Source organism: Rhineura floridana, chromosome 7, assembly GCF_030035675.1.
Source record: "Rhineura floridana isolate rRhiFlo1 chromosome 7, rRhiFlo1.hap2, whole genome shotgun sequence".
NCBI classification, from domain to species: domain Eukaryota; kingdom Metazoa; phylum Chordata; class Lepidosauria; order Squamata; family Rhineuridae; genus Rhineura; species Rhineura floridana.
Genome location: NC_084486.1, coordinates 89,904,772 through 89,932,762, shown reverse-complemented (window position 1 = coordinate 89,932,762; position 27,991 = coordinate 89,904,772).

Sequence of the window (27,991 nt, the reverse complement as noted above, 5' to 3'; positions counted from 1 at the left end):
TTCCTCTTGAACCATAGGTGAGTGGACAGGAACAGCAGTATAAAGTGCAAGATATATTTTTAAAAGGACATGCCAGGCTAGATTTGCCAAGTCCAGTTCACAGAATTTGTGTTCATAACCATTTTTACTGGAAGCCAAGTTGCAGCAAGAAAAATATCAGCTTTGAGAATGGGATCCTACAGATAATCCTACAAGTTATTTTTCTCAGTGCAGGCAACATATGTGCAGTAAATACATGAGCCTCAAATACTTTGAAGCCATACCCTCAAGAGCAAGAGTAATCTACATAAGTTGCTTAGATATTCTTGTGAATGTCATCCAACTTCACCTTCTGGAAAGAAATTGATTCTCACAACAACTGCAGCCCTTCACCATTCCATTTCAGTACGGAAACGTGATGCATGGGGAATTGTTGCAATCTCCTACTCTCTGGGTTTTCCAGCATGGTTCAAAGTTTTGATGAATGTTCATTTGATGCAGTGTCAGTTATATATAAACTTACTCATTTACACTGCATTGTGCTTGTGGCAGTAAAGCCCCCTCCCAGTGATTGTCTGAGTTCTTGTGGTGGCAGAAAATGTTCAGCTGCTCAGTTGATGTTCAGTGTAGACAAAGTGCACTACAGCTTTTGTGAAGAAATCTTGCCTCAGATTAAAAGTAGGAACAGAGGAAGATGATGTGTACTGAGTAAGACGGCTAGTCCATCTAGTTCAGTAGTGTCTACACCAGCCTTCTCCAACTTGATGCCCTACAGATGTTTTGGACTATAACTCCCCTCCGCCCCATCCACCATGGTCAAAAAAGATGGGAGTTTTAGTCCAGGAAATCTAGAAGGCACAAAATTAGGAAGGCTGCTCTGTTGAAATCTTTCCTCCAATTTCTTGAAAGCATTTTTCTCCTGTGAAAGAGACTTCCATTTTTCTGCCTCATTCTCCTGGTACTTAAGAATTTCTTTAGAATTTTGGTGAGCGTCAGATTTTGAGCTTACTGTATTGTTGCAAGGCAGCTAAGTACAGGCAGCAAATGTTCCTCTAGCACTCTGTAGCTTTCCTGGCTGCCCGTGCTTCCTGTTCTGAAAAAGCTTCATGGAAGGAGTTTCCTCATGGTATCTTCCCCTGGGCTTTAACTGAAGCAGAGTGCAGACCACTGGTGAGATGATTTGTAGAATGAAAGACACTCACAGGCACCCCTCAACTGCCTCAACCTTACCTCAAAAGTAAGGTTAAGTATGACAAAAATCCTATATTCCACTTGTATTCTCTCCCCTTTGATAATTTTCTTATACAATTCCTTTTTTCATTAATTCATGAAGAATGGAAAAAAACACAAAAATCCATTGGGAGACATTTTCAGCACAGCAGTAGTCTACACTGACTGGCAGTGATTTTCCACCATTTCAGATAGGAGGCTATCCAGACTTACCTGGGGATACCAGAGCTTGGGACCTTTTGCCAGCAAAGCACGGCTGCATTCACCATTCACACCATACATTTATTCCACTATTATTCCACTTTAAACAATCACAGCTTTCCCAAAAGAATCCTTGGAAATGTAGTTTGTTAAGGATGCTGAGAGTCTTAGGACACCAGTTGCCTCCCAGCTGGCAGTTGCGGACAAGGAAGGGGCTGGCTTGTGCAGCTGTGGCAAGCTGAGCAGGTCCTAGCCAGCTGGGGAGGATTAACCTTAGAGGGAGGCAATGGTAACCTCCCCCCGAATACCGCTTACCATGAAAACCCTATTCATAGGGTAGCCATAAGGTGGGATCGACTTGAAGGCAGTCCATTTCCATTCCCCTCACAGACTGGTCATTCCCAGAGTTCCCTGGGAAGAGGGTTTTATTGTTTAACAGCTTGGAGAATTGTAGCTCCATGAAGAGGAGTGTCATAACAACTTTCAGCACCCATCACAAACTACACTTCCCAAGTTTCTTTGGGGGAAGCCATGACTGGTTAAAGTGGAATAATAGTGGAATAAATGTATGGTGTGAATGTGGCTCAGGTGCTATAGCGCTTTCCCACCTGATACAGAGACAAGTTAAAGGCTAAGAAAAGTGTTCATAGGGAACCTAACCTAAGGAACAGGGAGCCCACAAGCAGACAAAGAGGCTAAATGTGAGACTCCAAATAAGCAATGGACTGAAGAAGCAGAACCTGAAGGAAGAGAATGGCCAGAAGACACTGAGGGCCTGAAAAGCAAGTGTAAAAGCCAAATTTCACATTTGACTTAGATTAACCAACCAGTTCATGGACTACAGGTTTTTAGTTTGATTTTAATGTTGATACGGTATTCATTCACACTGACTACAATATATCCCAAAGAGCCTGGCTATTTAAATAGCCACCCCAGTGAAATTCAGTACACTGAGAAGAAATTGCATTCTTATTTTATTCATGCAAGAACTTTTAAATCATTAGCTTACGTAGATATAGGGTTGGATTCAGACATGGTAAGTTGCAGTTAGTTTCCATTGACATTTATGGTTCTTAAGTCATTATTAACTTGTTCTATTACTTTCAGTGAGGCCTAAGTTCAACCAATTTAGTCTGGATACAAAACATAGTGTTAAAGATGTGGAGCACATCAGTTAGAACAGGGGGAGGGAACTGTATGGCCCATGGCCCTGTATGCTGCCGCTACACATCATTCGCAGCAACTATTCAGCCAAAATTCACTCTTAGACATTACTAGAAGAGTTGGGCTTTCAGCAAGATTGTCTAGCTGAGTTCATCAAGTGGTGGTGGCAGCAACAGATATGTGCCTCGTTGTACCAGCACTAGTACAATTCAGTGGTTCAGTGTCCCATTTTACTGGAAGGCCATGCAGCTGTCCAGCATGTCAAGGACCATTTAAAAAAAAAATAGCTGGAGAGTTATTCAGCTAAGCAGTCACTGGGAGCAAAGCAAGATGATCTGCTGCAGTAGCAACAACTTGATACCATCTGCCCTTGATACCTCACCCTTTTCCTGGAATGTCAGAAGCCCCAGTTGCTGGACACATGTTGGATCTGGGTTCTTTTTCCTGAGCAGGATCCAGGGACAGGAGGCCTCATGTTGCCAAGCAGGCACATCAGCTTCAGTTCAGAAGTATCATTGCTTCTTGTGAGGATTGGGTCATGGACAGCATTCTGGAGTGATTCAGGAGCTGGGAAGCAGGAGTCAGGACTGAAGAGCATTCAGGATTAGAAGGCAAACCAGAAGGGAGGCCCAGCAAATAAGTCAGGAGTCAGGAATGAAAAGCAAGACAAGAATCACATTGAGACAGGAAGCCCTTTAATACTCCTTCCTGCCCAAGAGGAACCAACTGAGATCCTGGAGAGGCTGCAGTTGTGTGCTTCACCACATGGTGTGGTGATCAGCAGTTCCTGACACTTAACCAAGAGGTTGCAATTGTGTGCTTCACCACATGGGGCAGTAGTCACTAGCACTTCTTGACATTTCTTTACCTGGAGCCTCTTGGGGGGTCTGGAGTTGTGGTGAGTAGGACCACTCTGAGTGTATCAGATCCATTGAATCTGCAGCCTCCTTCAATGGGGCTTCTTCCCTAGTGTGGTCTTATGCTATTTCTCCTATGAGAAGGCCTTATCCAGTTCTGGAATAGTCTTGCCACTGATGTGGTGAGACATGACAATATGCAACTGTTGGGTCACAGGCTGGAATGGCTGAAAGACACACAGGTTTAGCATTTTCCCCGGGCCACCCAAGGCAATCATAAGAAGAGGCCCTCCTTCAGAGAAAACTTTAGACTGCTGTGATTTCTGCCAGCTGATTTTACTGGGGGGCAAAGACTTGTGCTGTCAGTCAGTCCAACACAACAGCACAACACTTTAAAACACTGCTGTATAAATGACTGTGGCTTTGGAGGGTCACTGTGCTTCAAAAGCCCTTTGATCTCATTCATTACCAATCTCCTACATAATAACTAAGAATAGAATGGGTCTGAACAAGTAAAATTTACCGAGTGCTCCTGTTCCTGCTGTCCAGAGCAGGAAAAATCCTGGCGGCTGTACAGCAAGAAAACAATTCACTGAAGCAGACAGTTCCAACTCAGTGGAACTCAGCCGATTATAGGCTTGAATAAACCATGTAATAACAGCAAGTTGTATGGCAAGTCCAGAAGAGGCCAGGCAGATATCACCTTGACCTCGGCTAACTAGAATCCAATAGGAAATTATTCATCCTTCTTTGAACATCTGAAGCAATCACTTGGAGTGGGGTGGACAAATGCTGAGATGGCATCTCAGAGAAGCAGTTCACTATAGAAGCAGGACAGTATGTAGCTGGATGGGGAAGGGAGAGGAGAGACTAAAAAATGAAAACGGGACACAGCTGAAACAAAAGCATAAAAGAAATGTAATTCCTACAGAAACCAACTCAAATTATTGAGGCATTTGACAGAAATTGGTAATCAAAAGATTTTTTGGGGTGAAGTGGTGGATATGAAGAAAAAACATCAGTCTTAAGCAGAATTAATTAGTTTCTAATAATGAATTCAGTGCCTAAGGGACACAATCAAGCAATTTCATTGTTATACTGTTTTCAACATCTATTTAACAATTAGAGAATGTCCCCATCCAAAGAAGCGCTTGAATGTATGGTCTGCAAATCCTGACAAAGAATGAAATCCATTTAGAAAACAAGTGCTGCGCACAGAGCCCCCCCCCCAGTGCCCTGTGGCTCCAATCTGGAGGGGGACATCTGGCCGACCCGCCCTAGGTCGACCTGGGAACCACTCACCCTGGCTTAGAGCCACTCCCAAATAAGTTCAGGGAGCAGGACTCAAGTTTAATCAGGGTTAAAAGAAACCCTGATTAAATATATGATAGGGAGAGGTAAAGGAAGGAGACTATGCATTTCCTTTCCCCCCCCCACTGAAAGTGGGGTCAATTCATCCTTCACGATGCTGTTTTGCAAAGGGTTTTCCTACAGGAAAGCCCTTTGCAAAACAACATCCCCCAGGATTTTGACAGGTGGAGGGAATGATATTGTTTTGCCTTTGCAAAATCACGCAGAAGGGAGCAATCATACGTGATGCTGTTTTGTAAAGGGCTTTCCTGCAAGAAAGCCCTTTACAAAACAGCACCTGCACCCCTGGGGGACTGCTGCCTCTGCTGACAGTTCCAGGCCACTCTGGGTCATCAAATCTGACCCACAGTGATCTGTGGCTGTCAGAACCTAACTTGGCCAAGGCCTGAAAATGTCTAAATGAGCCCAAATTGGCTCTGGCCTTGGCTGAATCCAGTGCAGAGCCCTAGCATAAAATATTTGGTGGCATTTCTTATAGATAACCCCTTCTGAGGATAAACATGCGTGACTACTGCAGGCAGTATGACTTGCCTGACATAGTTATATATGGCTTCCAACTTGAAAGGTGCTCCCTGCCATTGTCAAAAATGTCCAAGTAAAATCGCCTGCAGTGGAGTCCCATTTATTGTCATCTCTCTTCTAATGCCCAATTTTGGCATGTTATCTGTTTATGGATTACAGCTGTGTTATAATTGGGTAGATAAAGGAGGAGGTTTTTGTGTGGGTTTTATTAAGTATTGTTCTATTGTTTTGTCCTTGAGAGCAGCTGTAGAGAATTTGTAAATTGTTCCTATTCTTGTTTCTAACTGCACATTTTTTAAAAAAGTTGCAAGAAAAACAATCTGTTCTTTCTAATTAGGGATTCTAGAAATGTGAGATATATTCAGTGGACTGCTTTAGCTGCCCTATGTCTTTCATGGGTCTACGCAGCACACTAGCAATAGCTCAGCAGTCATCACTTACTCTGTAGTGGCAAAGGGTGCTTCCAGACCAATGTTCTTTTTGCACTCAGTTTAATGTCACTTTTTCCCTTGCTGTTGTACATATATATATATTATTTTTTTTATTTATTATTTGATTTATATCCCTCCCTTCCTCCCAGCAGGAGCCCAGCGCGGCAAACAAAAGCCCTAAACACCTTAAAGCATCATAAAAACAAACTGTAAAACACATTAAAACAAAACATCTTCAAAAACATTTCTTAAAAAAAGCTTTCAAAACATCTTCTAAGATTAAAAACATTTTTAAAAAGGTTTAACAACATACTAAAAAGCAATTCCAACACAGACGCAGACTGCGGTAGGTCTCAACTTAAAAGGCTTGTTGAAAGAGGAAGGTCTTCAATAGGCGCCGAGAAGATAACAGAGATGGTGTCTGTCTAATAGTCAAGGTGAGGGAATTCCATAGGGTAGGTGCCGCCACACTAAAGGTCCGTTTCCTATTTTGTGCAAAATGGACCTCCTGATAAGATGGTATCTGCAAGAGGCCCTCACCTACAGAGCACAGTGATTGGGTATATAAGGGATAAGATGGTCTTTCAGGTATCCTGGTTCCAGGTTGTATAGGGCTCTGTACACCAAAACTAGAACCTTGAACTTGGCCCGGTAGCTGGCTGACATGTTGGCTATACCCTGCCTCAGTGAGCAGTCTCACCACCGCATTTTGCACAAGCTGCAACTTCCGGACCAACCTCAAGGGCAGCCCCACATAGAGGGCATTACAGTAATCCAGCCTGGAGGTTATCAGTGCGTGGACAACAGTGGTCAGGCTATTCCGGTCCAGAAACAGCTGCAGCTGTATTACCAGCCGAAGCTGATAAAAGGCACTCCTAGCCACTGAAGTCACCTGGGCCTCTAGCGACAAAGATGGATCCAGGAGCACTCCTAGCCTACAAACCTGCTCTTTAGAGGTAGTACTACCCCATCCAAAGCAGGCAACCGACCAATTATCTGAACTTGGGAACCACCAACCCACAGTGCCTCTGTCTTGCTAGGATTCAGACTCAGTTTATTGGCCCTCATCCAGCCCACCACCAAGTCCAGGCAGTGGTCCAGGGCTTGCATGGCCTCTTCCGATTCAGATGTTACGGAGAAATAGAGCTGGGTATCATCAGCATACTGCTGACACCTTGCCCAAAATCTTCTGATGACCTCTCCCAAGGGCTTCATATAGATGTTAAACAGCGTAGGGGACAAGATGGTACCCTGCAGCACCCCACAGCACAACTGCCAGGGGGCCGAAAGACAGTCACCCAATGCTATTCTCTGAGAACGACCTTGGAGATAGGATCAGAACCACTGTAAAACAGTGCCTCCAATACCCTCTCACCAAGTTGACCCAGAAGGATACCATGGTCAATGGTATCAAAAGCCACTGAGTGATCAAGTAAGAATAACAGGGTCACACTCCTCCTGTCCTTCTCCTGATAAAGGTCATCCATCAGGGCTACCAAGGCCGATTCAGTCCCATAACCAGACCCGAACCCAGACTGGAATGGGTCAAGATAATCTGTTTCATCCAAGAGTACTTGCAGTTGCTGCGCCACAACCCTCTCAATCCCCTTCCCTAAAAATATTAAAAATGAACATTACAAAAGTCTTGTCAGTTTCTAATAATCAGGGTGTCTTAGACTATGTGTGTACCAAATGTCAGCTTTCTATCTGCTACGGAAGTACTACTCTTGTGAACTGAGGTAATGTACAGCTATACCTTCTCCCCATTTTAGCGAAAGTAGATAAAATTTACAGGCACAGGAGCTCTCCAGAGTGGATTAAACTTGCCAAATTTCAGGCAAATAGGTCCATGGGCTTTTGAGGGGGGAGTAAAAAGGATTCACTTTCCTACATAATCCCGTGTGTGTGTATAGCTCTTTTCTTAAAATAATGAAGAGATATCAGAGTGGTGTGTATTCTTACTTGTACATTTTTTTTAAAAAAAATAGCTTCACTTTCTTTCCAGTGTTTTTGATAGGCCTTACAGGCCTCTGATAGATCTAAAATGTGAGACTATACAAAATGTTGCCTGAAGCGTTCTGAAGAGTTCTGGATTTGGGGGGCGTTACTATTGCCTTAATATCCCACACAAGAAAAGTAATGATCAAGATTCTACAACTTAGGCTCTTATCATATATGGAGCGAGAAACACCAGATATCCAAGCTGGATTTAGAAAAGGAAGAGGTACCAGAGATCACATCACAAACATACTTTGGATAATGGAAAGGACCAAGGAATTTCAGAAGAAAACCACCCTGTGCTTTATAGATTACAGCATAGCCTTTGACTGTGTAGATCATGAAAAACTATGGAATGCTTTAAAAGAAATGGGGGTGCCAACGCATCTGATTGTCCTCATGCGCAACCTATACTCTGGACAAGAGGCTACTGTAAGGACAAAATATGGAGAAACCAGTTGGTTCCCCATCGAAAAGGGTGCGAGACAGGGTGTATTTTATCACCCTATTTGTTTAATCTATATGCAGAACATATCATACGGAAAGCAGGATTGGACCAAGATGAAGCAGATGTGAAAACTGGAGGGAGAAATATCAATAATTTAAGATATGCAGACGATACCATACTACTAGCAGAAACCAGTAATGATTTGAAACGAATGCTGTTGAAAGTTAAAGAGGAAATCACAAAAGCAGGGCTACAGCTGAACATCAAGAAGACTAAAATAATGACAACAGAAGATTTATGTAGTTTTAAAGTTGACAATGAGGACATTGAACTTGTCAAGGATTATCAATACCTTTGCAGAGTCATTAACCAAAATGGAGACAATAGTCAAGAAATTAGAAGAAGGCTAGGACTAGGGAGGGCAGCTATGAAGTAGAAAAGGTCCTCAAATGCAAAGATGTATCACTGAACACTAAAGTCAGGATCATTCAGACCATGGTATTCCTGATCTCTATGTATGGATGTGAAAGTTGGACAGTGAAAAAAATGGATAAGAGAAAAATCAACTCATTTGAAATGTGGTATTGGAGGAGAGCTTTGCGAAAAAGACAAATAATTGGGTGTTAGAACAAATTAAACCAAAACTATCATTAGAAGCGAAAATGATGAAACTGAGGTTATCACACTTTGGACACATAATGAGAGACAAATCATAAGAACATAAGAACATAAGAAGAGCCTGCTGGATCAGGCCAGTGGCCCATCTAGTCCAGCATCCTGTTCTCACAGTGGCCAACCAGGTGCCTGGGGGAAGCCCGCAAGCAGGACCCGAGTGCAAGAACACTCTCCCCTCCTGAGGCTTCCGGCAACTGGTTTTCAGAAGCATGCTGCCTCTGACTAGGGTGGCACAGCACAGCCATCACGGCTAGTAGCCGTTGATAGCCCTGTCCTCCATGAATTTGTCTAATCTTCTTTTAAAGCCGTCCAAGCTGGTGGCCATTACTGCATCTTGTGGGAGCAAATTCCATAGTTTAACTATGCGCTGAGTAAAGAAGTACTTCCTTTTGTCTGTCCTGAATCTTCCAACATTCAGCTTCTTTGAATGTCCACGAGTTCTAGTATTATGAGAGAGGGAGAAGAACTTTTCTCTATCCACTTTCTCAATGCCATGCATAATTTTATACACTTCTATCATGTCTCCTCTGACTCGCCTTTTCTCTAAACTAAAAAGCCCCAAATGCTGCAACCTTTCCTCGTAAGGGAGTCGCTCCATCCCCTTGATCATTCTGGTTGCCCTCTTCTGAACCTTTTCCAACTCTATAATATCCTTTTTGAGATGAGGCGACCAGAACTGTACACAGTATTCCAAATGCGGCCGCACCATACAACAGCATTATGATATCGGCTGTTTTATTTTCAATACCTTTCCTAATTATCGCTAGCATGGAATTTGCCTTTTTCACAGCTGCCGCACACTGGGTCGACATTTTCATCGTGCTGTCCGCTACAACCCCGAGGTCTCTCTCCTGGTCGGTCACCGCCAGTTCAGACCCCATGAGCGTATATGTGAAATTAGGATTTTTTGCTCCAATATGCATAATTTTACACTTGTTTATATTGAATTGCATTTGGCATTTTTCCACCCATTCACTCAGTTTGGAGAGGTCTTTTTGGAGCTCTTCCCAATCCCTTTTTGTTTTAACAACCCTGAACAATTTAGTGTCATCAGCAAACTTGGCCACTTCACTGCTCACTCCTAATTCTAGGTCATTAATGAACAAGTTGAAAAGTACAGGTCCCAATACCGATCCTTGAGGGACTCCACTTTCTACAGCCCTCCATTGGGAGAACTGTCCGTTTATTCCTACTCTCTGCTTTCTGCTTCTTAACCAATTTCTTATCCACAAGAGGACCTCTCCTCTTATTCCATGACTGCTAAGCTTCCTCAGAAGCCTTTGGTGAGGTACCTTGTCAAACGCTTTTTGAAAGTCTAAGTACACTATGTCCAGTGGATCACCTCTATCTATATGCTTGTTGACACTCTCAAAGAATTCTAATAGGTTACTGAGACAGGACTTTCCCTTGCAGAAGCCATGCTGGCTCTGCTTCAGCAAGGCTTGTTCTTCTATGTGCTTAGTTAATCTAGCTTGAATAATAATTTCTACCAGTTTTCCAGGGACAGAAGTTAAGCTAACTGGCCTGTAATTTCCGGGATCCCCTCTGGATCTCTTTTTGAATATTGGTGTTACATTTGCCACTTTCCAGTCCTCAGGCACGGAGGAGGACCCGAGGGACAAGTTACATATTTTAGTTAGCAGATCAGCAATTTCACCTTTCAGTTCTTTGAGAACTCTCGGGTGGATGCCATCCGGGCCCGGTGATTTGTCAGTTTTTATATTGTCCATTAAGCCTAGAACTTCCTCTCTCGTTACCACTATTTGTCTCAGTTCCTCAGAATCCCTTCCTGCAAATGTTAGTTCAGGTTCAGGGATCTGCCCTAAATCTTCCACTGTGAAGACAGATGCAAAGAATTCATTTAGCTTCTCTGCAATCTCCTTATCGTTCTTTAGTGCACCTTTGACTCCCTTATCATCCAAGGGTCCAATTGTCTCCCTAGATGGTCTCCTGCTTTGAATGTATTTATAGAATTTTTTGTTGTTGGTTTTATGTTCTTAGCAGTGTGCTCCTCAAAATCTTTTTTAGCATCCCTTATTGTCTTCTTGCATTTCTTTTGCCAGAGTTTGTGTTCTTTTTTATTTTCTTCATTTGGACAAGACTTCCATTTTTTGAAGGAAGACTTTTTGCCTCTGAGAGCTTCCTTGACTTTGCTCGTTAACCATGCTGGCATCTTCTTGGCCCTGGCGGTACCTTTTCTGATCTGCGGTATGCACTCCAGTTGAGCTTCTAATATAGTGTTCTTAAACAACTTCCAAGCATTTTCGAGTGATGTGACCCTCTGGACTTTGTTTTTCAGCTTTCTTTTTACCAATCCCCTCATTTTTGTGAAGTTTCCTCTTTTGAAGTCAAATGTGACCGTGTTGGATTTTCTTGGCAATTGGCCAGTTACATGTATGTTTAATTTAATAGAACTGTGGTCACTGCTCCCAATCGGTTCAACAACACTTACATCTCGCACCAGGTCCCGGTCCCCACTGAGGATTAAGTCCAGGGTTGCCGTCCCTCTGGTCGGTTCCATGACCAACTGGTCTAGGGAATAGTCATTTAGAATATCTAGAAACTTTGCTTCTTTGTCATGACTGGAACACATATGCAGCCAGTCTATGTCCGGGTAGTTGAAGTCACCCATTACTACCACATTTCCTAGTTTGGATGCTTCCTCAATTTCATATCTCATCTCAAGGTCTCCCTGAGCATTTTGATCAGGGGGACGATAGATCGTTCCCAGTATTAAGTCCCTCCTGGGACGATTCTGTGGAGGAGTCTGCCTCTTTTGGGGTTTCGAGCTTGCTGGATTCAATGCCTTCTTTCACGTATAGAGCGACTCCGCCACCAATACGTCCTTCCCTGTCCTTCCGATATAGTTTATATCCAGGGATAACCGTATCCCACTGGTTTTCTCCATGCCACCAGGTCTCGGTTATGCTCACTATATCAATGCTCTCCTCTAAGACCAAGCACTCCAGTTCTCCCATCTTTGTTCGCAGGCTCCTAGCATTAGCGTACAGGCACTTGTAAGCAGTGTCTCTCTTCAAGTGTCTTTGGCACTTGTGGTTAGGCCTGTGGTAATTTTGCTCTTCTGAATTTATATCCTGTGCCCCTGCTCTCACAATGCCTACTTCTAGGCCTACCCCTTTTAAAATTTCATCATTTCTTTGGTTTTTATCCCAGGGGGGAGGTTTATTCCGAACCAGACCTTTCTCAGTTCCTGTCGGGTTTCCCCCCTCAGTCAGTTTAAAAGCTGCTCTGCTACCTTTTTAATTTTAAGTGCCAGCAGTCTGGTTCCATTCTGGTTCAAGTGGAGCCCGTCCCTTTGGTACAGGCCCGGCTTGTCCCAAAATGTTCCCCAGTGCCTAACAAATCCAAACCCTTCCACCCGACACCATCGTCTCATCCACGCATTGAGACTGCGAAGCTGGGCCTGTCTGGCTGGTCCTGCGCGTGGAACCGGTAGCATTTCAGAGAAAGCCACCTTGGAGGTCCTGGCTTTCAGCATCCTACCTAGCAACCTAAATTTTGCTTCCAGGACTTCACGGCTGCATTTCCCCATGTCGTTGGTGCCAACGTGCACCACGACCACTGACTCCTTCCCAGCACTGTCTACCAAACTATCTAAACGACGGGCGATATCCGCAACCTTCCCACCAGGCAGGCAAAACACCTTGCGGTCTACACGCCCATCACACACCCCACTGTCTATGTTCCTAATGATCGAATCACCCACTACAAGGATCCCTCCACCCCCTGGAGATATATCCTCGGCACGAGAGGATAGCTGCTCATCCCCCAAGGAATGGGTCCCTTCTAAGGGATCGTTTCCCTCTTCCTCAGCTGGATGCTCTCCTTCCCCGAGACCATCGTTGTCCATGATAGCAGGAGAGCTATCATGTTGTATCATCTTGGCACACAGCTATAACGTCCCTGAAGGCCTCCTCCACACACCTCTCTGCCTCTCTCAGCTTTTCCAGGTCCGCCATCTCTTGTTTGGTCTTCCTCTTTTTTTATTGTTTTCTTCTGTTTTTCCCAGTATTATTATCTTTTCTAGTGAATCATAAAGAAAGCCACAGACATAAACAGGGTGGTTTATAACAGATGCTATTGGAGGTTGCTGATTCATAGGGTTGCCATAAGTTGTAATCGGCTTTGAGGCAACAACAACAAAACTGTTGTTAAATCAGTGCAACATCTCCAAGCTATATCCATCTGCCTCACACCTGGTATTGTGGCCAGCCAGGAGAAGATGGACCTCAGAATCTAGTTCACCAGGCTGAAAAGGTTTCCTGTCCCTGACTTAGAGAAACATAGAAATATAGGAGAACATAGAACTATATGATACATAAAAGGACAGAAACACAGTGATATGAGGCTTTGTGGGGATCCTGATCTGACTCGGGCAGGGGTTACTGACATCATACTTTGACTTGGTGAAGGAAGTCCCCCGGAATTACTTCATCTCATCCTCCCCCCGACTTGATACACACCTCCAGCATTTGCTAGTATTTCCCCCCTATTCAAAGAGTTCTTTACAAAACCACCCATGTCCTAGTTTTCAATATTTTCGTTTTTGTTATTCCTAGTGCACAAGGACACCTAATGCAAATTTGAAAGATTTCTCATAACACTCAGCTTTACGATGTGGCATTTCTAGACAACAGGTGAAATGGGATGCTGCATAAACAAGCATGTCCTTGCTGTGCAAGAAGCTTTGGCAGATAATATGGCTTGAGAAAGATTTCAGACCCTTCATAGATCTTATTATGGACAAAACAACTGCTTTAGTAAGTCAGCCAGCATTGACAACTCAATCAGTTCACAGAGATCAGAGGCAAGCTCCCAACTGATTTCTGTGGGAGCACGGTTAGGCATTTTCGTTGAAGTCCCACTTCGCTTCTGAAGAAGATGCACAGTAATATTACAGCAGCATGTTTGCAATAAGGAGCAAAAGATGCAAGGAACACCCCCACCATACATTGTGATACTGCTATACTATAAAGAGGTGCTGAAAGCAGGTATTGAAGATTACTTTGGATGTTTCATTCTTATTCATTCTGTGTAGTTAGTTCCTGGGTCAAAGGGAAATACTGGGGGGGGGGGAACAAGAGGAAAACAGGGAGGCCTAGAAGGGAATGAGTCGACTTGGTTCCCTGTTTACTAATACAAACATAAAGCTGTTCTAGTTTGAGTTTACTTGAAGTGCTTGGAGTTGTTTCTAAGAAAGGCAGCCCTATTAGGCAACAACACACATTGTGGTTAAAAACTTCAAAATATATAACTGAGGAACACAGAGGGCTAGTGGGAAATATGTTTGTTTATTGCACAAAATGGGAGAAGTAATAGAAACCACTCAGAGAAGGAAAATGGCTCATAAGTTATTATGGATTCATTTTGTTCATTCCTAATCTTCAGTTTAATTTATTAAGTTCATTTATCTGTTCACACCACAAAAGGAGTGCCCAAGGAGATTTACACCATACATTTAAAGCACTCTTGAATGGTAGCTCTTAGAACCCTTAACAAAACTACAGTTCCCAGAATTCTTGACTGTTAAAGAGTGCTTTACATGTATGGTGTGGATGTGACCTTCAAGAAAAGTAAAATTCAAAATTAAATAACATGTCCATAATAATACAAACACACCAAAAATATTCATCCAAAATAATCAAAAACAAGAATATCCACCCCACCCAACACAAGAATGAACACCAGAAACAGCTACTATAAGTTGGACCATTAATAGTATCCAAAAGCCCGATAAAATAAAAATTCTTTTGCCTGCCACCAAAAAGATAACAGTTGCCTGTTGAGCTTCCCTGAGGAAGCATTCGGGGGGAGGGGAGTTGTTACCACAGAAAAGACACTTCCTCATATTGCCACCCTCCAAACATCTCTCAGTGGTGGCACTCAGGGAAGGGCTGCATTTCTATATAATGCTCTGTCTCTGTATTTTTGTGCTTTGCTTTGCTTTGCTTTAAGAGGAGCATGTAAAACCAGATCAAAACCAGGCTACTATTTCAGGTCATCATCTAGTCATCTGATCTCATGGCAAGACTTGAGGAAGGCACCAAGTGAAGGAGGTTGTCAAAAAGCCACATGTTATATCTGGAAAAAGTTTGCTTACACCTTGCTGCCTGGAACTTTTTAGTGCTCTTGATTGTTTGTTAGTTTTGGGCTTTGTTTTTTGTTTGTTTGTTTTAAAAACCAACTTGCTCCAGCAAAGATGTTTCACTAATCATGATTATGTCATTTGAATTGCACAAGAGCAGTTGCTGCAAATGGGAGGATTAAAAAAAAGAGCAAACCAGCTAGGATGCTGCCAGTGCTGTTCCGCCTCACATATGGTAATCATTGAATAAACAAATAGTTTCCATCTATGTATGGAAGGTATTTATTCTCTCGTAATATCTCAAACTTCTCAACATTATCAAAATGATACCTACATGTAGGTGTAGAAGCCAGATTTCAGCTGAACATCAGGAAAAACATCCTAAATGTTAGAGTGGTACCACAATGGAACCAAGCGATGGTGGGCTCTCCAACAATGGGGCCATTCAAAAGGCAGCTGGATAGCCTCTGTTGGGTATGCTTTAGTTTGGATTCCTGTATTGAGCAGGGACTTGGACTCAATGGCCTTTTAGGCCCCTTCCAGCTCTACTATTCTACATTTCTATGATTCAAGAGGTCCTGAGCAGTATATGGCTTTAGGACATACCATGACACACCTGCCTGCACCTCTCCAACCTGCTCTGGTCTCTCTGTAGCTGCATGCCTGGCTGTGGAGAGCAGTCGGCTCTTCAGTTTAGCATTGTAATCTTGATTTAGACCACCTGTTGAGATTCACAGACAGATTATCTATTTAGCTAGCTGCCTACCTGCTTTTATCTCCCTTCCATACATTTGGTTTGGTCAGATACTGTCCTGTCCTGTCAGTCAACAACTCTGGACACACATACCCCAAAGGTCCCAGGTACACTGGTTTAGGTACACTGGCTGTGGGAACTTTCCAGCCATATAGAATAGCTTCAGTAACAATGTTAGGGTCCAAAAAGCCCCCACAACCCACCTCAGCTGAAGGTGAGTGCATTCTTGAACTCCAAATGGGAAATAAGCCAGAGAGGCTTGGGGTGAGCTGGGGATAATAAACGGCCATCAGGAACTACACAGAGAAGGGTTTCATTCTTTCCCTTTGGAATGGAGATCTGTAACAATGCTCAAGGGACTCCAGTCCAGACCACAGACAGGGGAGAAATTAAATTCAGTTTGCATTTAAAGGTGAACCCACCAAATTTGCACTTTCCTAAACAATACATGAACCAGAACGGAATTACCTGAATTTTGCCAGATAGTTCTCCAGTGATTACAAAAATGTGTACATTTGGGGGAAAGTGTGCATAAAATGAAAATAGTGAAAATAACATACAAAAATTATTATATTAGGAAAAAATGCTTGCAAAAATGTGTACATTAGAGAAAACTACACACACAAATATGTTTAGCAGGAGAAATTCACACTAAAATGCTGACATATTTTATGAGGATTTTTCTAAAAAAAATCACAAATTGCTGCACACGTGTGGAGAACTAAATTTAAGATTGGGAAAATGAAAACTTGAGAGGACTGAAAATAAATAGATCTGTCCAGCCCTACTCCAGAATCTTTACCTTTTGTAACAGCTCCATTAGCTACTGTTTTTAGAAAGTTACAGGGAGGGCATGATTCACTAAAACTGGGGGGGGGAGCAGGGGAGGCTTGCACATTTCATTGGGGGGGCAATTAACTTTCTTCCCCATAAATCTGAGCATTGTCCCAGATTGCTCTAGAAAATATAAAGAAATCAATCCCACTTACGGGACTGGTTGCAGCAAAGAGCAAGAGAACAACATTCAGAAACTATCCCATGCAGTCACTGCAGCTGGAAGCCCTGGTTTCCTCTCCCTCAATCAGCTTTGGGGGTTAATGGCTCTCCCCATTGAAATCAGATGGGCACCAACTGTGGCGTGCTTCCGCTGACTATTAAGGACAAATCTGTTTACTGGCATCCCCTGAACCTTAGTAGCGGTTGCCCGATTCTCTGGTTGATATTGCAGTGCTGATTTTTATTGGATAGTGTTATGTTTTTATCATGGTGTAATCCCACTTTGCTAATAAATGGAAAATGGTATATAAATCCTTTTGTAAAAAAATAGACAAATAATCTCTAGACAAATGTGGTGAAAAATGAGGACTTGGGTCTGCTGCTTTCAAAGTATATGGGATGCCTTGTTCTGCCTGATTCAAACATGCCAAATTCTGATCAACCCAATGGGTACATAACTAACCCAGCCTATACTGGGTGGTACCACTTTGCATACTTAGTAAGGGTTCATAGGGCTCATACTTTTGCATATATAGCAAATGACTAAGGTTTTCATTCTTTGGAACATCTTCTAGGGACAAACCTGTTAACTGCTTACCGGTTACAGTTATTATATATACGTTCCCTGAGAACTTCATATGTCAGTCCACCATTTGAATTATGAATCCAAAACCTGAACAGTCCAGTTTTAGCTGCATTTAACTTCTTTCATCAAATCACAGACCTAATTTTATCCTTATGTTTAGAATAACTTTTGCTGAGGTCAGGAGGCTCTGTTTGAACCATAAATTGCATCTGTTCTGAGACAGTGGATCTGAGCTCGTTTGTCATCCAGAATCTGATCTTGGGCTAATTAAAATAATCACTTCCATGTCACTAGTCAGCCCTTCAGAGCAATCCTTAATTCCACACCATCTGGCTGCAGAATGCCCTGACCATTTGGAAGGCACGAGCAAAATCAGAGACTTTGAAGTTGCATTACGCAGATGAAAAACTGTGTTTCCTGTTAAAGGCCACTTTTACACATGACTAACCAGCAGAAAATTGGTTCAACCTGGGGGCCCTCTGGGGCAATTTGAATGCAGTTGTCTCTGGGACACTAGAAACTATGTGTGTAAGTGTTGGTGGGCACCAATTATGCTTCCTTCCCCCCCCCACACACAACAATTGCCCACATGTAGCTGGGCAATTACCTGTACACACACATTTTCCATCCTTTTACTATGTACACAGACACTTTTGAAGGAAATGGAGAGGTTAAAGATGACATTTTGTACTAAGCAGAAGTTGTTATGCAAGATCTGTATTTCCACCATGCCCCAGACTGTTAAGATTTCCTGGGAGTAGTCATGCTTTGATCTGGAAGTAAAGCTAATTTGCAGCACTAGATTGGCTGAAGCAAACACTGACAAGCAGAACCATCACAGCATGCTGTTTCCAGCCAAATGCACAATACTGATCATGGATGCAAACAGAGCCGGACTAGAAAAGAAAGATATCCCAGCAGATGGTTCCCAAATATTCAGACCACAGCATGTGCCAGTAGAGCATTTCTGATGGATATAAACTAGTCAAACTGAACATGGATCTCTAGCTGTTAACCATAAGCTGTAGCATTTCCTTCTGATGGTTCCTAATGTGACTTCTCACAAATTATTACAGGACAGGACCTTCCACAGGAGGATATGTAAAGCATCTCAGTTGATTCTTCAAGTACTAGAATAATTTGATCAGTGTTGTCCTTGGCTGTTTTCCTAGCCTATCATACATGTCAAAGAAATGGCACCCCCTGGAGCAAATTCTGCTCTGCTTTTTAAATAGGTAAGAGCTGAACAGTCTTTCAAGCCAAGATGCATTACTGGCAAAATGGCTTCCTCTGCCACTAAAGTTCTTCTAATATTCTGTAAAACATTTATACAGGCCTTTGAGAGCCAATGTGGTGTAGTGGTTAAGATGGTGGACTACGACCTGGGAGATCAGGGTTCGAATTCCCACATAGCCATGAAGCTCACTGGGTGACCTTGGGCCAGTCACTGCCTCTCAGCCACAGAGGGAGGCAATGGTAAACCCCTCTGAATACCGCTTACCATGAAAACCCTATTCATAGGGTTGCCATAAGTCAGAATCTACCTGAAGGCAGTCCATTTCCATTTTCCCACTGGATATCCATATGTAGGGGTAGTGCCCCCCTTATCTCTCCCTCCCCACATCAGAAACCTCATCAGCCATCGTTACCTCAGGCTTGTGTCTGGGCTAGGGATGGGATCCGTTGGCCAGTGCTGGTTTGAAAGCATTCCATTGACCTAATAGGCAGTATCAATTCGAGTTTGTTCTTTGTCTGCTAGCCACTGATTTTACTGATCCAAGTTTTTTCCCTCACAAAAATTATTGGAATGAATATAAATATTTCTAAAGGAAATATCTATATTTCTAAAGGAAATATCTATATATACATGAAAAGAAATATTGATACAATTATTATTCATAACAGTAATATTTTAGAGGTGCATACAGTCACCTCTAGAAGGAAATGCATACAGGTTTCTTCTCCCCTCTCAATTGCATGTTTAATTGGGTTTTAAACCCTATGACAACAGAGGTGTGTGGAAACTAGGGCTGTGCACCAGCAATGGCCAGATCTTGAACCACTCCAGGATTTGGCCTGAGTGGGTTAAGCCAGTCCTGGATTGCCCCAGGTCAGATCGGGTCCGCCCAGAGCAATCTGCACTGTCAAAAGAGTCTGGCTGCAAGGTGAGGGGGGAGAAGAAAATGCATGCAGGCTTCTTCCCCCCTTCCAATTGCATGTTTAATTGGGTTTTAAACCCTAATTAAGCACTGAATGAGGCCTCTGAACTGATTTGGGTCCTAGTTCCAGGGTGACCCTGGATCATCCTGTGTTGAATCTGGGCGACTCTAAGATGTCACATTGGGCCCTGAATTGGAATGGGATTTGGGGGGGGGCGCACAGCCCTATTAGAAACTAGCCTCCTGTATAAAGGTAACATTTACATTTGTTGCCCCACCCACTTTTGCCTCTGGTCCCGTCCACCACTGGCATGTGACCCCTCAAGGTTGCTCAAAAATGTTTGTGGCTCTTGGTCTGAAAAAGGTTCCCTACCTCTGTGCTACAGGATCACAACATGAGGTCCTGAAGAAACAATGGCATCTTATATTTCATGATTTTCTGAGTCCAAACTCCTTCCAGATCCTGCACATGTGTTACCCCACCCCTCTGCACTGAGAGGGAAATTGAAGCCTGTGATTGTGCACAGGTCCCCACAGTGATTGGGAACCCTGTATGATCACTGTGGCTCCACTCACCCTCTCCATGCAGTTGGTTTGAGCACAACACCAAAACAGTAGTTTAAGGAGTATGGGTCATTTGTCTTTTGTTGTGGCTCATGAGATTTCTAAGTTAATTGATTATGTTAACTGATTTTAATGTGTAAGAAAAAGAAATACTATTTATATTTCCTCCTGTTGTACTGTTGCTATATGATGTTGCAATTTTAACTTGGTATAGGTTTTATTAAATTTGGATTTGTTTTATTTCTGTACACCATCCTGTGACCATAAGATGAACAGTGGCATATCAATATTCAGATTCATATATATGTAAGTGATATATACACAATAAGTGAACACAATAAGACCTCTCTCATCCATGATTTCATTGTGGATGAAGGTGTCGATTTGGTGTGCATTACCGAGACCTGGGTGGGTGAGCTTGGAGGAGTTGATCTGACCCAACTTTGCCCACCTGGATACTCAGTGCAATACCAGCACAGGCTGCAGGGACGGGAGGGGAGGAGTTGCTGTGGTCTACAGAACTTCCATCTTTGCCACCAGGAAACCACTCTTGGAGCTGGCTGTGAGGGCCTGCACTTGGTGTCAGGCCAAGGAGACAGTAAACTAGGGTTGCTGCTGGTCCACCCTGCTGCCCGGCAGCTTCTCTGATCAAGCTGGCAGAGGCCATCTCAGCTGTGGTGTTGGAGGAACCCAGAATGACAGTGCTGGGTGACTTCAATGTCCATGCTGAGGCTGCCTCTAGTGTTCCAGCTTGGGACTTCATGGCCTCCATTATGACCATGGGGCTGTCTCAAGTTTTTACTGGCCCGACACATAGGGCAGGGCACACCCTCAACTTGGTTTTTGCTCCAGATGGAGGAAGAAGTGGTCTGGAGATGGGGGGGGTGGATGTCACCCCAATGTCATGGTCAGATCAGTTCCTGGTGAAGTATAAACCTATGGCTCCGATCCTTCCCTGCAGGGGTGGAGGACAGATTTAGATGGTCCACCCCCAGAGCCTAATGGAATCCACAGGATTCCTGAATGCCCTGGGGGAGTTCCCAGTAGATAGAGCAGGTGATGCTGTTGAAGCCCTTGTCCTGCTATGGAACAGTAAGGCACATTGGGTTCTTGGCACGGTTGCCCCTAGCGCCTTCTCCAGCATTGTGTAGCCCGGCTTGCACCTTGATACACCAGTGAGCTAAGGGCAATGAAACAGGCTGGACAATGGCTAGAGCACAAGTGACAAAAGACGTGTTGTGAGGCTGATCGGGCATGAGTAAAACATTATAACCATGTCTACTGTGTGGTGGTAAGGGCAGTGAAAAAGGCCCACTTCTCTGCCTCCATCGCATCCTCAAGTAGCCATCCGGTGGAGCTTTTCTGTATTGACAGGGGTCTGTTGACATCAACTCCAGGAAATGGAGTTTCAGACCCTTCAGAGGCCCACTCTGAATTGTTTGCAAGGAACTTTGAGGGTAAAGTTGCTCACCTCCGTAGCAGTCTTGATGCCCCATCCACATCTACTGTAGTCCTCAATGAGGTGTCCAGTGCAACGTCTGCTACAACTTCTTGGAAAGGGTTTTAGTTGATGTGGCTTGATGACATAGATAAGGTGCTTGCAATGATACAGCCAGCAATGTGTCCTCTCGACCCTTGTCCTTCTTGGCTTATTAAAGCTTGCTGAGGGGGTCTGACTGAGTGGATCCAGGGTGTGGTCCACGTATCATTGTGGGAGGGAGTGGTTCCAGCCACCTTGAAAGAGACAGTGATCTGACCACACCTGAAAAATCCCACCCTGGACCCATTGGTCTGTGACAAGTACCAACCGGTTGCAAATACCCCCTTTGTAGGGAAGGTGATTGAGAGGGTTGTGGCGCAGCAATTGCAAGCACTCTTGGATGAAACAGATTATCTCAACCCATTCCAGTCTGGGTTCAGGCCTGGTTATGGGACTGAATCAGCCTTGGTGGCCCTGAGGAGTGACTTTTATCGGGAGAAGGACAGGGGGAGTGCGACCCTGTTATTCTTACTTGATCTCTCAGCGGCTTTTGATACCATTGACCATGGTATCCTTCTGGGCCGACTTGATGGGCCGACTCGATGAGATGGGTATTGGAGGCACTGTTTTACAGTGGTTCCAATCCTATCTCCAAGGTCGTTCTCAGAGAATAGCATTGGGTGACTGTCTTTCGGCCCCCTGGCAGTTGTGCTGTGGGGTACTGCAGGGTACCATCTTGTCCCCTATGCTGTTTAACATCTATATGAAGCCTTTGAGAGCAGTCATCAGAAGATTTGGGGTGAGGTGTCAGCAGTACGCTGATGATACCCAGCTCTATTTCTCCGTAACATCTGAATCGGAAGAGGCCATGCAAGCCCTGGACTGGTGCCTGGACTCGGTGGTGGGCTGGATGAGGGCCAATAAACTGAGTCTGAATCCTAGCAAGATGGAGGCACTGTGGGTTGGTGGTTCCCAAGTTCAGATAATTGGTCAGTTGCCTGCTTTGGATGGGGTCATACTCCGTCTGAAAGAGCAGGTCCGTAGTCTGGGGGTGCTCCTGGATCCATCTTTGTCACTAGAGGCCCAGGTGACCTCAGTGGCTAGTAGTGCCTTTTTCCAGCTTTGGCTGATAAGACAGCTGCAGCCGTTTCTGGACTGGGATAGCCTGACCACTGCTATCCACGCACTGATAACCTTGGGGCTGGATTGCTATAATGTGACATAGATGTGGGGCTGCCCTTGAGGTTGGTCCGGAAGTTGCAGCTGGTGCAAATTGCAGCAGCAAGACTGCTTACTGGAGGAGAGTATCGTCAACATGTCACCGTGCTGCTGAAAGAATTGCACTGGCTGCCCATTTGCTGCCAGGCCAAGTTCAAGGTTCTAGTTTTGATGTACAAAGCCCTATATGGCTTGGAACCAGGATACCTGAAAGACCGTCTTATCCCTTATATAGCCAGTCAATCACTGCGCTCTGTAGGTGAGGGCCTACTGCAGATACCATTTTAACAGGAGGTCTGTTTTGCACAACATAGGAAACAGACGTTTAGTGTGGCGGCACCTACCCTGTTGAATTCCCTCCCCTTAAATATTAGACAGGCGCTATCTCTGCTATCTTTTCAGCGCCTGTTGAAGACCTTCCTCTTTCAACAAGCCTTTTAAGTTGAGACCTATCCCAGTCTGTGTCTGCATTGGAATTGCTTTTTAATATGTTCTTAAACCTTTTTTAAAAAAATGTTTTTAAATATTTTTTAGAAGATGTTTTGAAAGCTTTTTTAAACAAATGAACAAATAAATAAATACTAATGATTGCTTTGTCTTTAAATGGGACTTGGTCCAGAGAGTCTTTCAAACAGAGGATGCCTTCAATCAGGGAACTATTCTCTAACATACTTTCAAATAAAGGACTTTCAAACAGAGGACTGCCCTCTATAAAGTACAACATATAAAGGCTCCCTACTTTAGGCAGAGCTAATCCCAAACCATTAGTTTAGACGAGCAAGCAGTGAACATGACCGGAGGAGAAAAGGTTCTGACCCTTGATTCCCCAGAAACTCTTTTGTGAAATTTTGTTCCTAACTTGAGCCTGTGCATTTGGCTCTGCTTAGTATTGGAAACTACTTAGCAGGCAGCATGGAGTAGTGTAGAAAGGTGGGAGAGACGTCGCATCAACTCCCTCCACCCAGGGCTGGTTCTAAAGGGCGGCCAGGTGGGGCACTGGCCCAATGGCCCCTGAGCTACAGGGGGCCCCTCGGCCACCCCTCCACTCCCCTTCACAATCCGCGCCCCCCACGCCCCCACACCTACCTGTCTGCTGTCTTTTACCATTGCCCTTAATGAAGATGGCAGTCGCGGTTTCCCTAAGGTACTGAAGCCCATGCTGCCATCTTAGTTGATGGCAGAGATGCACATGCATAGCACGCACGCGTGCCATCAACAAAAATGGCGGTAGAGGCATCATCCCCTTAGGGAAACCGCGGCTGCCATCTTCGTTAAGGGCAATGGTAAAAGACAGCAGACAAGTAGGTGGGGGGTGTGCGTGTGTGCGCATGCACACACACACACGCCGGGGGCCAGGGCAAGCTGATGCCCAAGGGCCCCGGCATTCCTGGCGCCGGCCCTACCTCCATCCCCAAAGCAACTCAGGGCTCAGACATTAAATTTATCAGGAAGAAACTGAACTGGTCACTTTACATTAGAAGCAAAAACCTAGGGGATTCATAGCTTGAGTCCAGGAATCATCCAACCATGGAGCATTTATCACACCGAGATTTGACAGAAGACTCCTCCTCCCCCCTCACTTAAGTTACTATAACATTTAGCTGGATGGTTGTAAGCCTTTTCAGAGTCTATTGGAATTCGATCAGGTTAGGATGTTCTCTGTATTACCAAAGGGGGAATGTATGAGAGAGGTAGATAAAGACCCTAGTCAGGAAGCACCTTTCCATTTTTATGTTTAGCCTCCTCAGTTACTCTGCTTGGTACAGCATGGTCCCTGTGGGCATCATATGTGCTTTTGTCTGCTGTATTGCAGATGTACAAGGGGTTAATGAAGCTTTTGATCTGACCAGCAAGCATAACATTAGCTGAAGGTTCACTGAAGCATCACTACTTTGTCTCAGCCAAAGAACACAAGGATTATTTCTTTTTTCCACGGAGAGCGTGAGCTTCATTGGGCTTTCAGAGCTGTATTTTGCTACCTGAATTCAAGTCTGTTGTGCTGATGAAAAGGAAGGTGGGGAGGGGAGGTAATATATAACAGTCTTCAACAATATTTTCAGTCTGCTTGCAGTTCATTTGAAGAGTATTCTGCATTTTGTATAGCTCCTCTAACGCATTACCACCGATTCCCCAGGTTTTGTCATTCATTAAGAGGGACAGTGAACTACTGAGACCACATCAGATCCTAATGAGAAATGCCTAACAAGGCTCAGCATTTGATTTATGGGTGCAGGTTAAGTTATACCTAGAATCATGTCAAAACAGGCCAAAGAGATAAGCACACATTTATCCATAGAAGTTAGGGGATAATTATAAGAAAGCATTACATTTTTAAGAGAAACAAAGACAGACCTGCAGGAAGCACATTTTCACAGTGTGATTTAGCAAAGCCCAATCAACCCCCTTGCGGGACGACAATTAACAGAATTAAAAGTTGGAATTTTAATTATCATACAAATTAGGGGGAAATTAATCAGCTCATATTTTATGACCACTGTGCTCTCAGCCTTGCTAGTTGAGGTTTTATGGCAAATCTTTGATTAATTGAGATGCAGCATGAAAGCATAAAATCTAAGCCCGAGTGGCATTTTAATACACAACCCTCTTCTTCATTTGCTTTCCTAGCATTAGGAAAAGGAAGAAGAAGAAAAAGACAGTGAACACTCTTTGTTCATCTTGCATCTCCACCAGAATCTATATTGTTGCCTTGAGACAGCCTTCCTCAACCTGGTGCTCTCCAGATGTTTTGGATTACATCTCCCATCTGCTACTGGCTGGCTGGGGCTGATTGGAGTTGTAGTCCAAAATATCTGGAGGGCACCAGGTTGGAGAAGGCTCTAGCAATCTACTGCACTTTCTTTATTTCACTGTTTCAGTGCAGAGAAAGTTTATGTTTCCAATAGCCAGTGAAGTCAGTGTTCACATATGACCAGGGTGGATGAATCTGTCCATTTTGGTTTCTTTCAGTTTCTCATTTTTTCAATCTTAACTTCAGTTTCCCACATTTTCACATCAGTTTGTTGTTGTTCTTGTTGTTAAAAAGTCTTCATGAAATTTATCTGTATTTTAGCCCATTTCTCCTAATATATCACATTTTCATATGTTCTTTTCGTAATACTTTGTAGATCATTTGGGGACGTATGTTTAAGGTGATATATTAACTATACATGCATTTTGTTATGCACACTTTCTCTGTATTTTTGTAAACATTGTTTGGTTAGAAAAGTGTAGCACAACATTTGGTGAAGTGTGCATTTTGAAGGATAGTGGGTTTTGGTTTGGTTCATTGTTCCATGATGTGCAAATTAGGTAGGTAGGTTTCTCAAATTTCCCCCCATCCCTACATAGGAGTAGGCAAAGACGGCAACTTGCAGAACTTCATCAGCATATTGTCAAGCATTTCAAAACTGAATAAAATACAATAAATCAGTGATTCTGATTGTACTAGGGTACGCTAGATGTAAGTGGTGTAACTTCTCCCATTCTCTACTCTGGATGCAGGGAGGCAGACTGGCAATACCTCTGGCAGTGGGTGGCTCTGATGTCAGTGGGACAGGGAATCCCCACTGGGTTTAGTCTGAACTTTCAAGGAGCTGTCCAAGTTGCTGTCAGGTTTCAGCGCCTTGAGCAGCCCTTTGAAAGTTCAGACTAAAACCTGGAGCGGATTCACTGCCACACTGATTTTGGAGCCACCAGTCTCCACTGCCTTCTGGAGTGATTGATTGATTGATCAATCGATCGATTTTTCAATCGATTTATTTATTTATTATTTGATTTATATCCCGCCCTTCCTCCCAGCAGAAGCCCAGGGCGGCAAACAGAAATGCTAAAAACACTTTAAAACATCATAAAAACATTAAAACAAAACGTTAAAAACATTTTTTTAAAAGCTTTCATAACATCTTTTTAAAAAGGGTTAAAACATATTAAAAAACACATATTAACAAACAATTCTAACACAGACGCAGACTGGGATAGGTCTCAACTTAAAAGGCTTGTTGGAAGAGGAAAGTCTTCAAAAGGTGCCAAAAAGACAGCAGAGATAGTGCCTGCCTAATATTTAAGGGGAGGGAATTCCACAGGGTACATGCTGCCACACTAAAGGTCTGTTTCCTATGTTGTGCAACATGTTTTTTTTTTAAGTACATTATTTAGGTTTGGGATTAGCTCTGCCTAAAGTAGGGAGTCTTTATGTGTTGTACTTTATAGAGGGCATTCCTCTATTTGAAAGTCCTTTATTTGAACGTATGTTAGAGAATAGTTCCCTGATTGAAGGCATCCTCTGTTTGAAAGGCTCTCTGGACCAAGTCCCATTTAAGATAAAACATTAATAAGTATTTGTTTGTTTGTTTATTTAAAAAATCTTTCAAAACATCTTCTAAAAAAGGTTAAAAAACATTTTTTTAAAAAAGGTTTGAGAACATATTAAAAAGCAATTCCAATGCAGACACAGACTGGGATAGGTCTCAACTTAAAAGGCTTGTTGAAAGAGGAAGGTCTTCAACAGGCGCTGAAAAGATAGCAGAGATAGCGCCTGTCTAATATTTAAGGGGAGGGAATTCAACAGGGTAGGTGCCGCCACACTAAACGTCTGTTTCCTATGTTGTGCAAAACTGTGCAGAGCGCAGTGATTGACTGGCTATATAAAGAATAAGACTGTCTTTCAGGTATCCTGGTTCCAAGCCATATAGGGCTTTGTACATCAAAACTAGAACCTTGAACTTGGCCTGGTAGCAAATGGGCAGCCAGTGCAATTCTTTCAGCAGCACGGTGACATGTTGACGATACTCTGCTCCAGTAAGCAGTCTCGCTGCTGCAATTTACACCAGCTGCAACTTCCAGACCAACCTCAAGGGCAGCCCCACATCTATGTCACATTATAGCAATCCAGCCCCGAGGTTATCAGTGCGTGGATAGCAGTGGTCAGGCTATCCCAGTCCAGAAACGGCTGCAGCTGTCTTATCAGCCAAAGCTGGAAAAAGGCACTACTAGCCACTGAGGTCACCTGGGCCTCTAGTGACAAAGATGGATCCAGGAGCACCCCCAGACTACGGACCTGCTCTTTCAGACGGAGTATGACCCCATCCAAAGCAGGCAACTGACCAATTATCTGAACTTGGGAACCACCAACCCACAGTGCCTCCATCTTGCTAGGATTCAGACTCAGTTTATTGGCCCTCATCCAGCCCACCACCGAGTCCAGGCACCAGTCCAGGGCTTGCATGGCCTCTTCCGATTCAGATGTTACGGAG